Here is a 13,476-nt window from a genome sequence, read left to right as displayed (position 1 = left end):
GGCTAGTGTCACTATCTTTTCCCTCCGGGCTGAGGCAGCGTGGGTGGGTGACTATCACACAGCCCTCCCCCGCTGGCAGCTTGCAACCGACGCTAGTCCGCAGGGCTCATCCACCACGGCTCTTCCACACAAAGAGGGAGAGAGAGAGAGCTCCTGCTCGGGAAGAAGAGAGCCTTCACGCCGTACCTCTCTCCTCTCCTCCGCCGAGCCCGTCCGTCCTCCCTTACCGGGTATTGTTGCAATGGTTATCTGCTTCCAGCCGCCTTCTGATGTTTGCTAGATGGTGTCTCCTTTCAATCCGTTCCTTTTAGCGTTTTGGATTAGTCAGTTCCTTTCAGTTTGTCTCTTTACTCCCTTTTACCTTTATATTTCTGGTTTCTGTCTATTATATTTAATATCTCTCACGTCTGTCTTCTATGAGCCCATTAGAGGAATGCCACGGAGTCAAAAAGAAGAATTCCCCTTGGAGACTTACGTTCTCCGTTGCTGGGTTCCCTCAGCGTTCTTGTTATTGTTTCTTAAGTTCTGCAGTGAGTAATGGTGATAGTCCTTGCAGTGTTTCCACCGCTTCCCGGTGCGCGGTCCGCAAACCTCGGTTTCTCCGGACCCTCTCGCCCCTCCTCCTTGAGGGAAGAGTGGACTTTGGGGTCTTCGGAGTACTCAGAGGTCTTGCGTCTCCACCCAACTCACTCCGCGGGTAAAGAGGGAGCAAAAACGCTCTACCAGACCTTCGCACTCGGTGGCTTGCTGAGAGCACTCAGCAGGTCCGTCCTACCACCATCTTGCCTCACCGGAAGTCCCTAGTAAGTAAATTTTTGTGCTGGGCTGGGAAGAAATCCCTAAATGGAAGTTCTATTGGTTAATATGAGAGACATTCAATGACATAGCTGTTGTAGCTTTCAACATTTTTTGTCAAAAAAAAAAAATTTAAATCCTAAAATCAGTAGATGTATGAACATTTCTGAAAGTTGGGGGCTATGATCCCCTGTTATCTTCTGTTCAAGGAGATGGCTCTTGTAGTTTTTTTTTTTAAAAAAAAATGTTGTTTATAAAAACTTTGAAAATTCCTCCAAAATCCATGGATATGTGAAACATTCTGAAACTTGGGCTAATGGTGGCAAATGTGTTCCACCACTGTAGCAACTTTTACTCCAATAGCTGAAAAAATGAGGAAGAAATGATTCCCTGAAGTTTCCTCACTTGCGCAAGTACTATAATGAAAAAATAATGAAATTTTGTTACTTTTGTTATAGTAATGAAAATTTCACTACTGATACTTTAGAAAAACTTTGGAAATGAAATGCCAGTACCCCTAATTTTGTAATGAGTTTTGAAACATTTTTTTCATTGATCACACAGCCCTAATATGCATCAGCCCTACACAGAACTACAGAGTTGGAAACGACCCCAAGAGCCATCTAGTCCAACCCACTGATATGCAGGAATACACAAGTAAAGCACTATCAAGAGATAACTATTCAATGCCTATTTAAAATCTCTAAAGAGGAGTCACCACCCTCCCAGGCAGTCTATTCCATTATTAAACAGCTCTGACCATCAGGACATTCTTCCTAAAGTTTTGAGGGAATTCCTTTCCTTGTAATCTGAGTCTGTTGGTTCATGTTCTAGTTTCTGGGGAAGCTGAAAAAAAAGCTTGTTTCATCTTCTACGAGACATTCCTTCAGGCTATTATACCATCTCACAATTATTTCTTTTTCAAGCATCCCAAGTCTTTTCTCAGGGGGCTTCATTTCCAGAACACTGAGCATCTTCCTTACTCTCCTCTAAACATGTTCCATTAGTGATGTGTGAATCAAAATTCATTGATTCTAAAGGCGGCTTTTGCCTTTAGTTAGCATATTCATTTCTGAGTGCCTCACACTGTGAGTAATGCTTAATCACATACATGGTGCACACACACACACACACAAATAAACTTTTGCTTGCAGAATTCAGTGCTTTTTGGTAGGCTATATAGCACAGTTTAACTGCATTGAGCTGAATTATATTTCAAAGTGTGTTGTAGATGGGGCCAAAGAAAGCCAATTTTCCAGTACCTGTAGATGTTTACCCTTAGACAGCATAACTGAATGCAAAAGACCTAGGACTAACCTATAAATATATTGAAAACACTGTTAGTAAATAGAGAAGCAAAGGGTTAAAATATACCCTTGTTTTCCACAGAGTTCTGTGAGATGTTCACTATCACTTACGTGAGAATATTATTAATGTTTTTTGTTCATCTGTGATTAAGTGCTTCTGACACAATAGATGGATGGAGCTACACAGCTACGTTCTGCTTTTCTAACCATCTGGCCCTGCTGTTCCTTTCCTCTTCCTCCACAATCTGTGCTCTGATCCGCTGGATGACCCATAAATGGACAGATGTGTGTCTTTGCAGGATATTTTCTTTAGCAGTGCCTTCATTGTAGGAAATCATGCAGTTATGACGCTCCTGGAAAGCTAGTTAAATTGAAAATGAAATGCAAGGCAAAGGCAAGCAAAAGACTAAAACAATGTCACCCTTTGAGGACATGCTGTCCTTGGGCTAAGGCCCCATCTACACTGCCATATACGGCAGTTTCAAACTGCATTATATGGTCAATGTAGACCAGGCATGAGCAAACGAAGGCCTGGGGCCAGATGTGGCCCTTTTGATATTTACCTCAGGCCCACCTCATTTTCCCTGTCTTCTTGGCATAAGGACACTGTGGCCTGCTGCATCCTTATGCCAAAAAGATGAGGAAGGAAACACTGGTAGCAGCTGAGAACTCTCAGCCATTGTGTGTCTCACCCTCTTCCTTGCATAAGAGCAGGGTGAAGGACCTCATCCTTATGCTGGGAGAATGACTCAAGGAAGGCAAGCAGCAGCTGAGAGCCCTCCGGAGCATACTCAGCCGCTGCCTGTCTTGCCCTCCTCCCAGCATAATTCTAAGAGGACAGCATGAGGATCAGGGGAGGAGTATGGGAAGGAGGATCGGGGCAGTTGCCACCTGTCCTACCTTCCTCCTAGCATAAGGAGGGGACAAGGAGCCCTGTCCTTATGCTGGGAGGACAACCTGAGGATGACCCACGCCCTGCCCTGCCCCCTCCTGACCCCATCCTTTTCCACACCTCCCCACCGAGTGTGTGACTAGCCCTCCTTCCTCTTAGCCCGGCCCTTCTGACCGGGCCCACAATGTGGCCCCACGGCAAAAAGGTTTGCCCATGCCTGGTATAGACTCATATAATGCAATTCAAAAATTGCATTGCATGAACCTACACTGATCAGATAGGGCCGTTGCAGACTGCATTATATGATAGTGTAGATGGGGCCTCAAACAACTTTTGCTCAGATCAGTCACCAATGCCAGTGGAAAACCTACACTGGAATGTAGCTATGCTGTCTTTGAATTTGGGTTTTAAAGGACCTGCTTCTACTTGCTATTCTGCAAATTAATGGCACTCACATATACCATTAAATCTAGGAATACATTTTTTAGAATCCTGAATTTCAATCTTTTCTCTCTTGGATCTCCCAAGTTTCCTGTCTTCTTCTCTCATCACTGGCTCATTTCCCAATCAAAGATGGTAAGAAAATAGAGGAGATAAAACAGGGTAGCTGGTTGCTCCTGAAACAAGGTTTAGTTTTGTTCTAGCACCTAGAGGTAGCATATAATGAGGCTATGTGCTGGTTGGCTTGTTCCAATGAACAATCAATGGCACTAAAGCAAGTTAGGTTTAGCTGGGCCTTTGCCATTTTCATCAGAGTAGTTTCTCTAAAAGCCCCCCTAGGTAGTTTCATCATTTAACCAGAAACCAGCTAGAGCTTTGGCATGAACTAAGATGCAACTGATGGGTAGAGTGGCCTGAATGGAACCTGGCAAATACTCTTGTACATTTAACAATGGAATAGGAGAAGGAATTTCAGCATTGTTTTTTCTATAACCAGGTAACAAGCAATACCTGCTGAAATTCCCTCTTCTACACAACCATTTAATGAACAGACATCCCCCTCCATTTTTCACTCTGCTTGTGTATGGTTGCACTATTCTCCTGCAGAACCTCTGCTGTCTGCAGCCCCAGGAACTGGACTTGTATTTTGAGAATCTTACAAATATTTTAAAAAATATTTCCATGCTTTCTTATTCATAATGTAAGTTATTCCTCCGCCAAGGAACACATATTCCCTTCCAATGCAGTCTCTTTCAGGTCCAGGGGAAACTATTATTCAGCAACAAATCTGGCTTCTCTTGTATTTCCTATTTAAAGGAAGGTATAAAATTGACTGGTTGGGAATGTAGCAGAGGGTGTAACTTTGGTTTTAAACCCAAGAGAGGGGTCTAACCAAGTTGACTGCTCCAAACATGGGCATTGGACAAATACATGGCCTAAGTGGGTTGAAGGAGGAGAACATGTTTCTTTGCATGCCTGTGTCTTCAGCATGGGATTTAGAGCAATTATTAAAGAAAGCTGGAGGAAGCATGGCTTTTTGTGCACTTGCCGAAAGCATCTGTTTGTAGTGCACATAGCAGCCATCTGTTATGCGGTGACTACATTGGTCAGTAGAGGAGATCCAGCTAGTTAACTTCCTCAGAATTACATTATGTAACACAAGTTTTGTTCCTGGGTTATAAATGTCCTTTCCTAATTGGTTCTATCATAAAAACATGGAAAAGTTGATTAAACTGCAAAAAAAAAAATTGTGGAACATTCTGTTGCACATTTTGCTATAATTTTTCAATGAATAGCCTCAACCAATTCAACATAGTTTGTGGCAGCCACAAAAGCAATGTTTCTGGAGTATAACAACTACTTTCAAAGTAAGCACCATGCAGTTAAACAGGAAATAACATTTCAAAACAGGAACAGAAAAAAATTCAAATTTTGTTACATACATAAGCATGAATGAGGCTAGAACCAGACTGTGTTTTCCAATTATAATAAAGGCAACATGTTAATAATGGACAATCCAATTTTCTGGATTACATTAACAGAGTAAGTGATCAGGCTAATTAGCAACTTAATAAGTTTCTTTAAACCAAGTACATGCTGTGATAACTTATCTAGAAATTCTCACCATGGTAGAAGTGATGGCAGATACAATTATCCTGCCCAATTCCATTCTAACATGTTGTGAATAATCCAAGATCCAGGTATATGCCTTCATGTCACATGTTGATTGATGAAGACCCCATGAATTTCATAGTGTTTTCTTAGGCAAGGAATTCTCAGAGGTAATTTTGCCAGTTTCTTCTTCTGAAACCAAGTATAATTACTATGCATCAAACAAAGAAGATGCTAAATTAACAAAGTCACAGGATGAACAGAAAGGGAAAATGGCAGTTGCTTTATTGCCTGCTGCACAGAGAGATGGAGGATAGATTAATGCAGACCAACTTTGAATCTGGTCCTCTAGAAATATCAACAAATGGAGGGCTCTTTCAGATTGGTGTAAGGAAGCATGAGTTCCTGTGATAAACCTCCTTGCGCTTCTTTGGATTTTGTCAGTTGCTGTCAGCTACTCAGTCATTTGTTCTGTTCTTTGCAGGGGGCTGTTTGTAATGAATTCTTAGATCTGCATTATGACTCTTCATTTTTTAAAACAAGACATGATTTACACAGATGGTCCTGTGGTTTCAAGGGCAATTTATCAGAATTACCAGAAAATATCCCTGAACAACAGAAATACTGTTTTGATATTTGGGGGGAAAGTACAACAGGGGCAGACGATAGAGCCTCCTGAAACTTCCGGAGGAGCCTGAGAAGAAGCTGTCTTGAGAGTTTGGAGAATACCCCTCCTTTACCATCATATGATGAAGTGACTGAGATCCTACCTGGACTTTGACTTCCCCTCTGCTATATCTTCCTGCTCACCACCTTCAGGATTCAAGGTTTTGTCATAACCGGCAATTCTGTGACTGATGAAAAGTGTGTGGGGATCAGAGTAGCACGTGGATATGTTCAATAGCAAGACCCAGCCCTATGACATTTTTCAACTGGGATCCTCTAGAAACCCCAGTGGATGATATCACTGCCATATAAAATCCAGATTATCTGCTTTGAACAGGTTTATATGGCAGTGAAGACTCATGTAATCCAGTTCAAAGAAGATAATCTGGATCATCTGCTTTGATAAACTGGATTATATGGCAGAGTAGAAGAGGCCCTAGACAGACTTCTCCAACTCTTGCTTTCAAGTAGTCATTGAATGGCCATTCAGGTGATGCTATTACATAAAGTCCCTGGGCTATGACCTTTGGTTGTTGTGGGCGGTGTAAAGCAATACTAACAGCTACAACAAAAAGATAGATGTGGTTTTATGGCTAGCTATATTATTAGGACATTGGCGAGTATGAGCCAGCTGTGTTTGCCATTTTAGCATGCTGGCAGGAGCAGACCAATAACTTGAGTCTACATAATAAAGACAGCAAATGAAAGTTTCATCAGTTATGAAGGACACACAAATGCTAAACAGAACTGACCTCTGATATACAAGAGGCCAAGGTTAAAAAGGAAATGCTTAAGGGCCACCTAGCCATTAGGAAAAATACCCCTCCATTGTGACTCATTTCCACTCCGGGGTCACCATGTACATTCAGTCCAGTTAAGAAACTTTACACCCGAAGTAAGGCTTGAAATTGAGCACCTAGTAGTGACTTCAAAATGCTTCAAGGACAAATAACCTCATTATTGCTATTGTAACAGTGTGCTGATTTTGAAGGCAAAGGCTATGGCTCCTAAGCAAATCTGTACCTTAGTCCTTCTTGTGTTCGATTTTTTTTTCTATGCATCAAAAATTATAAAATGTTAGCCTCTAGAAAGACAGAGCTGCTGATCCCAGGAATATGTAGATGGTCATACCTATTTACATGATACTACAAAATATTACTGGTGAAACATTCAGTGGAATATTCAAGCTCCTTATGTGTTTTTTAAAAGCCAGCTCTGTTACTGAATAACCAAAGAAAAAGCATTTCTCAATACAAGCTGTGGAAGAATTTACAAGAAAAAAGGCAGGGTGGCTGTGGTTTTGCAAATACTGTATATAACAACTAATCATTATTCAAGATGCTAGTCCTTCATCATGAAGTTGATACAAGTGGAGCAGTTAATTTTCCATTTCACTAATGGCTTTCCTGCCCAGCTAGCCTTAGGTCAAGTGGCTGGCAGGGGGCATGTTCAACAGATGAGGAGATATTATCCCATCTGCAGATTTGTGTACAAGACAAAGCAACAAGAGTCTGGGAAATGGTAATGCTGACAGCTTATTCTCTTTTCCTGTATGCTCTCAGTAGCTCTGACTGCACAGCTGATATAAAGTGATACCTTGACATACAAATTTAATTAATTCTGTGATCAAGCTGATAACTCAATTTGCTCATATGTCTAAGCAAATTTCCCAATTGAAATGAATTGAAATTCAATAGATCCATTCCAACCTTCCAAAAATCAACGCTATTTTGCCCTTTAAGCACTCAGTCACAGAATAAATTACCGTAAAATGAACAATTTTAGTCTCCTTCTCCCTCCCTTCCTCCCTGTCGGAGGCCTAGCTGGCAACACTACCAGCTGGTGGCCAAGCTGGAGACCTCTTTGCAGTGCCTGGTGGAGGAGGAGGTCCCGCAGGGCTTGGAGTGGTTCTTCTCCATCTGCCGCCCCACCAAAGGCTGTTAGCAAGTCCTGTGCTGGGCCCGGCGCTGTACAAGTCATGTGCCCAGTACCTGTCTACCTCTTGCGAGGCTTGGGGCCGCTATCTCGTGAGAGGCAGTGCTAGCACGAAAGTACCTGCCATCTTAAGCAGGGCCAGCTCCCAGCCTTCAGCAGGGACTCCTCTTCCGCCAGGTGTGTGGCTTGTAATTCAGATCACTGCTCGCATCTCAAAGCGAGAAACAGGCCAAGTGGCGGCCCCTATCTCAAAAAATTAGTATGTCGGATTTGTCGTAAATCAAGGTATCACTGTACTACCTGCAGGATTAAATGCAAGACTGGAGGGCTAGGCTCCCATTGTAACCCATCCCAATGTAGATCAGTGCCTTTTTAGGAAAGGGGAGGAAGGATGGTCTGAGTTCACCCAGAATTGCTATTTGCCTCCCATCTGTTCAGTGTCAGTAGTGCTCTGGGTATACATCTAAGAAGGCACCAATTTGTTGCCATGGACTAAAGAAGGCAAGAAGAAACTGAGGCCCCTTCTGCACTGACATATAATCCAATATCTTGTCCCATTTTATCTGCTTTGAACTAGTATATATGGCTGTTTAGAGTCATATAGGTCACTTCAAAGCAGATAACCAGGAATCAGATACTGAATTATATGACAGTGTAGATCCAGCCTAATTGAAATTGGATATATACGATCAATGATTCCTTAAATTGACCCAGGGCCCTTCTAGACAGGTTTTCTGCTTTAAACTGGATTATATGAGTCCATACTGCCAGATAATCTGGGATAAACAGAAAACCTGAGATCAGGTCCTAGGTTTAGGGTCTGTCTGGAAGGGCCCCCAGGCTGAATTTATACTGCCATATAATTCAGTATCTGATCCCAGATTATTTGTTTTGAACTGGATTATATGAGTTTATACTGCCATATACTGGCCTCCATTAGGCCTCACAGCAAAGCCCGCGCTTTTGCAGCTGGGTGTCCAGATGTGCTCCCGGTACCTTCTGGGAGAATACCCAGATATCCTAATCCCCTCCCCAAACCGCTTTAAAAAGCATCAAAAATAAAATAACTTACCTGGCTGGCCTTTCCCTTCTGCCGGCCCTTTCCTGGCACTTAGGAATGACTTGCCAGGAGAGGGGGGGGTGAAGAAGCAAGTTTTCTTCTCCCCCCCCCCCCCCACCCTCCAGTAGAAGGGAAATGCTGGCTGGGTAAGTTATTTTACTTTTTAAAGGGGTTTGGGGGTCTTATGGGGAGGAGTTTGTTGTCCTCCCTCTTTTCCGGGCTAATTTAGCAGTCCAGACAGTGGAAGTCGTGGATTTATCTTGCGCTTTCCAAGAAGGCGTGGAATAAACCCACTATCAAATTAATTCCTGGTTTTCCTGGTTTGTGGCGAATTAATTCATGTTTTTCACTGACATAATCTAGACAGCCTCCTTTTTATTGCGGGAAGTCCCGCATTAAAGGGGTTGTGTGGATACGCCCTGTGTGTGGCTATGTAAAATCCAGATTATCTGTTTTGAATTGGATTATATGGCAGCGTAGACTCATATAATCGAGTTGAAAGCAGATAATGTGAAAGATCTGCTCTGATAATCTGGATTATATGGCAGTTTAGATCCATCCTAAAACATGTTTTTTATAGTTTGTTGTGCTGTTTGGTTGATTTAATTAATTGTAGTCCTTTTAACTTAACAAATTGTTTAATGGTTTTTAAATAATGTTTATATTTATACATCTTATTGATGTTTTGTATACTTGTTCATCTGTTTTGTTTTTAATAAGTTGCAAGATGCCTTGATGAATAAAACAAATAAAACATAAATAAATTTGTTAAGAACATATGCAGCACAGCTAAGATTTCTTTGCTGTCAAAAGAGTAATTGAGCTCTTTCTGACAGCTTCTCCTGGAAGGAGGCAGGGAGGGCTGGAAGTAGTTAATGGGACTAGAATGGCTGCAAATGTTCCTTAATAGTCAGTGTCTAAGTGGTCAGGCACATCTGGGAAATTACAGGGAAGTGGACAAGAAAACTAGCAGAAGGTTGGAGAAAATGAGTCATTTTTTTTATTCTTCCTCTCTTATAGCCAGAATGGGTGGGAGAAAGTTAGGTGTGAGTGAAAAACAACCAAAGCAATCAGAAATACAGGCAGCAGATTTTGAGCAGTAGGGATGGAAAGGAAGTTAGAGAATAAACTTGGAAAAGGGCCTTTTGATTCTCTCCAGAGTACTGAGGTCAGATCAGCTATTGGAGCTTCTAAGCTATTCACCAGTGGTTATATATTTCTAAATAAATGTAAATAATTTTTTAAAAATACTTTACGTGACCTCCTTCAAATAAAACTAAGGCCTCTTCTATACTGCCACATTATCTGCTTTCAACTGGATTATATGAATCTACACTGCCAAAGTAGACAGTGTAGACAATCTGGATTTTTTTATGGCAGTGTAAATCCAGCCTAAGTTATGTATACTTAACTATGGGCTTGTTTACAAGAGTATTAAAACCTGGACTCACCCTAGGTTGACTCCTGGCTGTCTTCACAATGTTCCTTCACAGGTTAAACTGGGTTAATCCAGCTTTGCCCCACTTTAGTAAAGGTTGTGGGATGCTCTGGAGTTTGCACTCACCAGTGTGTTATCTCTAGAATTGGAGATGCCATAGGGGCCAGGCTAGATCACTATCACAATGAGTGGGGAGCGGCACCCTGCCAGCTCCCTCCTCTCACAAAGGACCCAAACCATTACCTCAGATATAAACCTATCAAATGGCACCAACCACTGTTCGCCCTAATCTCAAACTCCATCAAGATACCCAGTCACCCATTGTCTAACATCTGTAAATCTCCTAAAACCTATGTCACTGGGAGTAAACCCACTACTACCCATTGTCCCTCAATCCAGCTCACATTCCTTCCTAACCTCTACAGGCCAGATACAAACAGACAGCAACCAGCTTCAAATGCAACCAGTGATAGTTTATTAAAGTTCCTACCAGACGACTCAGCCAATCCACAACCAAGGTTCATGAAGATTTAAACTTTTAGCCAATTGACAGCCAAGAGCAAATGAGTCCTTTTGCGCATTGATGTTGTTGATCCCAGAAGGTTCACTAATTACTCCTGTTTGTCCTGTTACCAGATGTGCCTGTTTTTCTATATAATGCCTATGCTTGTACATTGAAAGCTTGCTGGATTTGGGAACCGTTTGCACCCAGTGTCCAATCTGGCCAGATCTGAATAAATCAATTTCTGTTCCTGCCTTCAACTCCTGTGTGTTTTATTGGGTCAGAGTGAGAGCTATAGCATGTCAGGAGACCTGAGATTTCAGACAACTAGCGCAAGACAAATTGCAGGGTTTGTGCCAACGTCACCGCTCCTGTTTCCTTTTTGTACTGATGATGATGATCCTCAAGCAAACTTATCATGAGGTTTTCTTAGCAAAATTTGCTCAGAGAGGCCTTTCCTCTAAGGCTGGGAAAATGTGATTTTTCCAGGTTATCCAGTGAGTTCCCATGGCTGAGCAGGGATTCAAACTCTGGGTCTCCTAGTGTCCTAGTTCAACACTTCAAGTACTGCACCATAATGGATTTCTCTCTGTATTTGTAAACAACTACAAATAAAGCCCAAAAGGAAACAACAAAGAAAGCTCATCTCAAAGATAATCACTAAAACTGGAATTCAGGGTGTTCCAGTCCTGAACTCTTCTGCAATACAAGTTTTTCCAAAACTCTGGCACAAATAAGATAATTTAAAAAAAAAAAAACATAATGTATATGCTCACGAGTCTCTCTCCTCCCCCTCTTGTTTAGTTAGTTTTCATGTAGCTGAAAGAGATCTGTTCTGCAGAAGAAAATGCAGATCTGGATACGATCATTCTTTTTAAAGCAATGCTGAGTTTGCTTAAAAGAATGAACAAACAAGGTCAGCGGTAACATGCTAATTCAATCTGGAAAAGTGACACATGCTGAAGAATACGCCTCTCACACAGAAAAAATGCATAATTCAGTCAATCGAGTCAAGTACGAATTAATTCACAAACATGGTCTTGAATGGCAAAACTGTTTCTGCATTAAATAGCCCTAGATGTATTCAGAGCACTTAGGTTTATTGCAGAAGAATGGCTGTATATCAATATTCAGTCAAAGGTCTGAGAAACATGAATTGTGCAATCTAGAGTGGATTATACAAAGGAAAAATTGTCCATGATAGTACATCATACAGGCAGACCTTCATTCAGCAACGTCCGTATCTTCCCCTTACTGCTGGTACTTTGGTGAGAGCAATGGCATCACTAGGATTGCTGTCACCCAGTGTGATAACTCATGATGTCACTCCCATTATTATAATATAATAATAATAATAATAATAATAATAATAATAATAATAATAATAACTTTATGTTTATACCCCGCCCCATCTCCCCGAAGGGACTCGGGGCGGCTTACATGGGGCCTTGCCCGATACAACAATCAAATATCAATAACAAAGCAAAAGCACAATTAACCCAATAAAAATATCAACATCAGTAAAAAAAACAATCATTATTATCCTTCCTTACCAGGTCACACCACACTATTGTAGCAGAACTACCCAAAAAAATGACAAAATCAGCAACTATGAAAACTTTGCTTGTAGCACATACAGAAGAAACCACATGATTCGAAGTGTTGTTGTAATGCTTTTGTGGTTATATCTAATTACAGGGATAAATTTATAAAAAATAATAAACACTGCACAAACATTTTATAGGCAGTCATTTTGGCGTCACCCCCTCTGATGGGGTCACCCGATGCAGTCTGCTCCCCCCTCCACTCTCCATAGTGACACCACCAAGGGAGGGGTGGCAGTTCAGATGGTTTCAAGGCAAATGCTTTATGCTTATAGAGGGGAGGAAATCGGAGATCCTTTCATAAATAGGGTGTCTCCCGCTTTTCCTTCCGTTCAGAACCCAAACCAGCTGCATCTACATTGTTGAATTGCCTCCGATCTCCCTTCCTTCCAACTGGGTCCTGATATCTGTTGTAGCCCATAGGTAGACAATACTACACAACCCAGAATCCAAAAGGCTGTACCACCTCATTTTAACCCCTCCCTGAGCTCTAAATGGCTAAATGGTGATGGCCACCATTTTGGGCAACCAAAAGAGATGAAAGTGGTGTTTTCATATGTGTTTCTGGTAGGAAAAGAGACTCAGGGTTTTTTTCAGAGAATGTTCAAAAACCTTGGCTGCAAAATGTTTACTCTTGTGCTACCTAGTTAAGGATACAATCAGGACAGACCCATTATTAGTATTCATATGCCAAAGAGGAAGAAAAGCCAATAGCAAAAGTATCGTGTTTGAAATAGTTCAAGGCCAAGAGAAGTAAAAAGACTTGTACTAGAAAGGATTGGGAACCAGAGAAGCTACAGTCTTAGTATCAGATCTCAGCTCTGATCCTTTGCAAACAGTGTATGTGTCTAACAGAGCACGTGTCCAACTGCTGTGCAGTCTCTTTTCCCAGTGTGGCTTCATCATATTGAGGTGGGCCCACTGTGGCCCACTCTGACCTCTGTAGTTTTTAGCATATTTTGGCAGCCTGTGCATTACCTGATCTCAAAGTCAAAAAACTGTCCCCTGCCCATTTCTTCTTAATATGCTTATAATAAAGCAAAAGCAGAGCGATGTGTGTCCCTCAACAAGTTGGTTGAGTTTGTGGAAGCAGCCAGAATATTACAATGGAACAATGTGGAAAATCAATTTCCGTTATTTTCCTTGGATAATACACCAACAGAACACATTGCCTGAAAACAATAAACTAAAATCATTAGAAAGACAGGTGCAAATGGATTATACA

The sequence above is a fragment of the Anolis carolinensis genome, chromosome 2 (genome assembly GCF_035594765.1).
Source record: "Anolis carolinensis isolate JA03-04 chromosome 2, rAnoCar3.1.pri, whole genome shotgun sequence".
NCBI classification, from domain to species: Eukaryota; Metazoa; Chordata; class Lepidosauria; order Squamata; family Dactyloidae; genus Anolis; species Anolis carolinensis.
The sequence above is the reverse complement of the archived record's forward strand: the minus strand, read 5'-3'. Positions refer to the sequence as shown.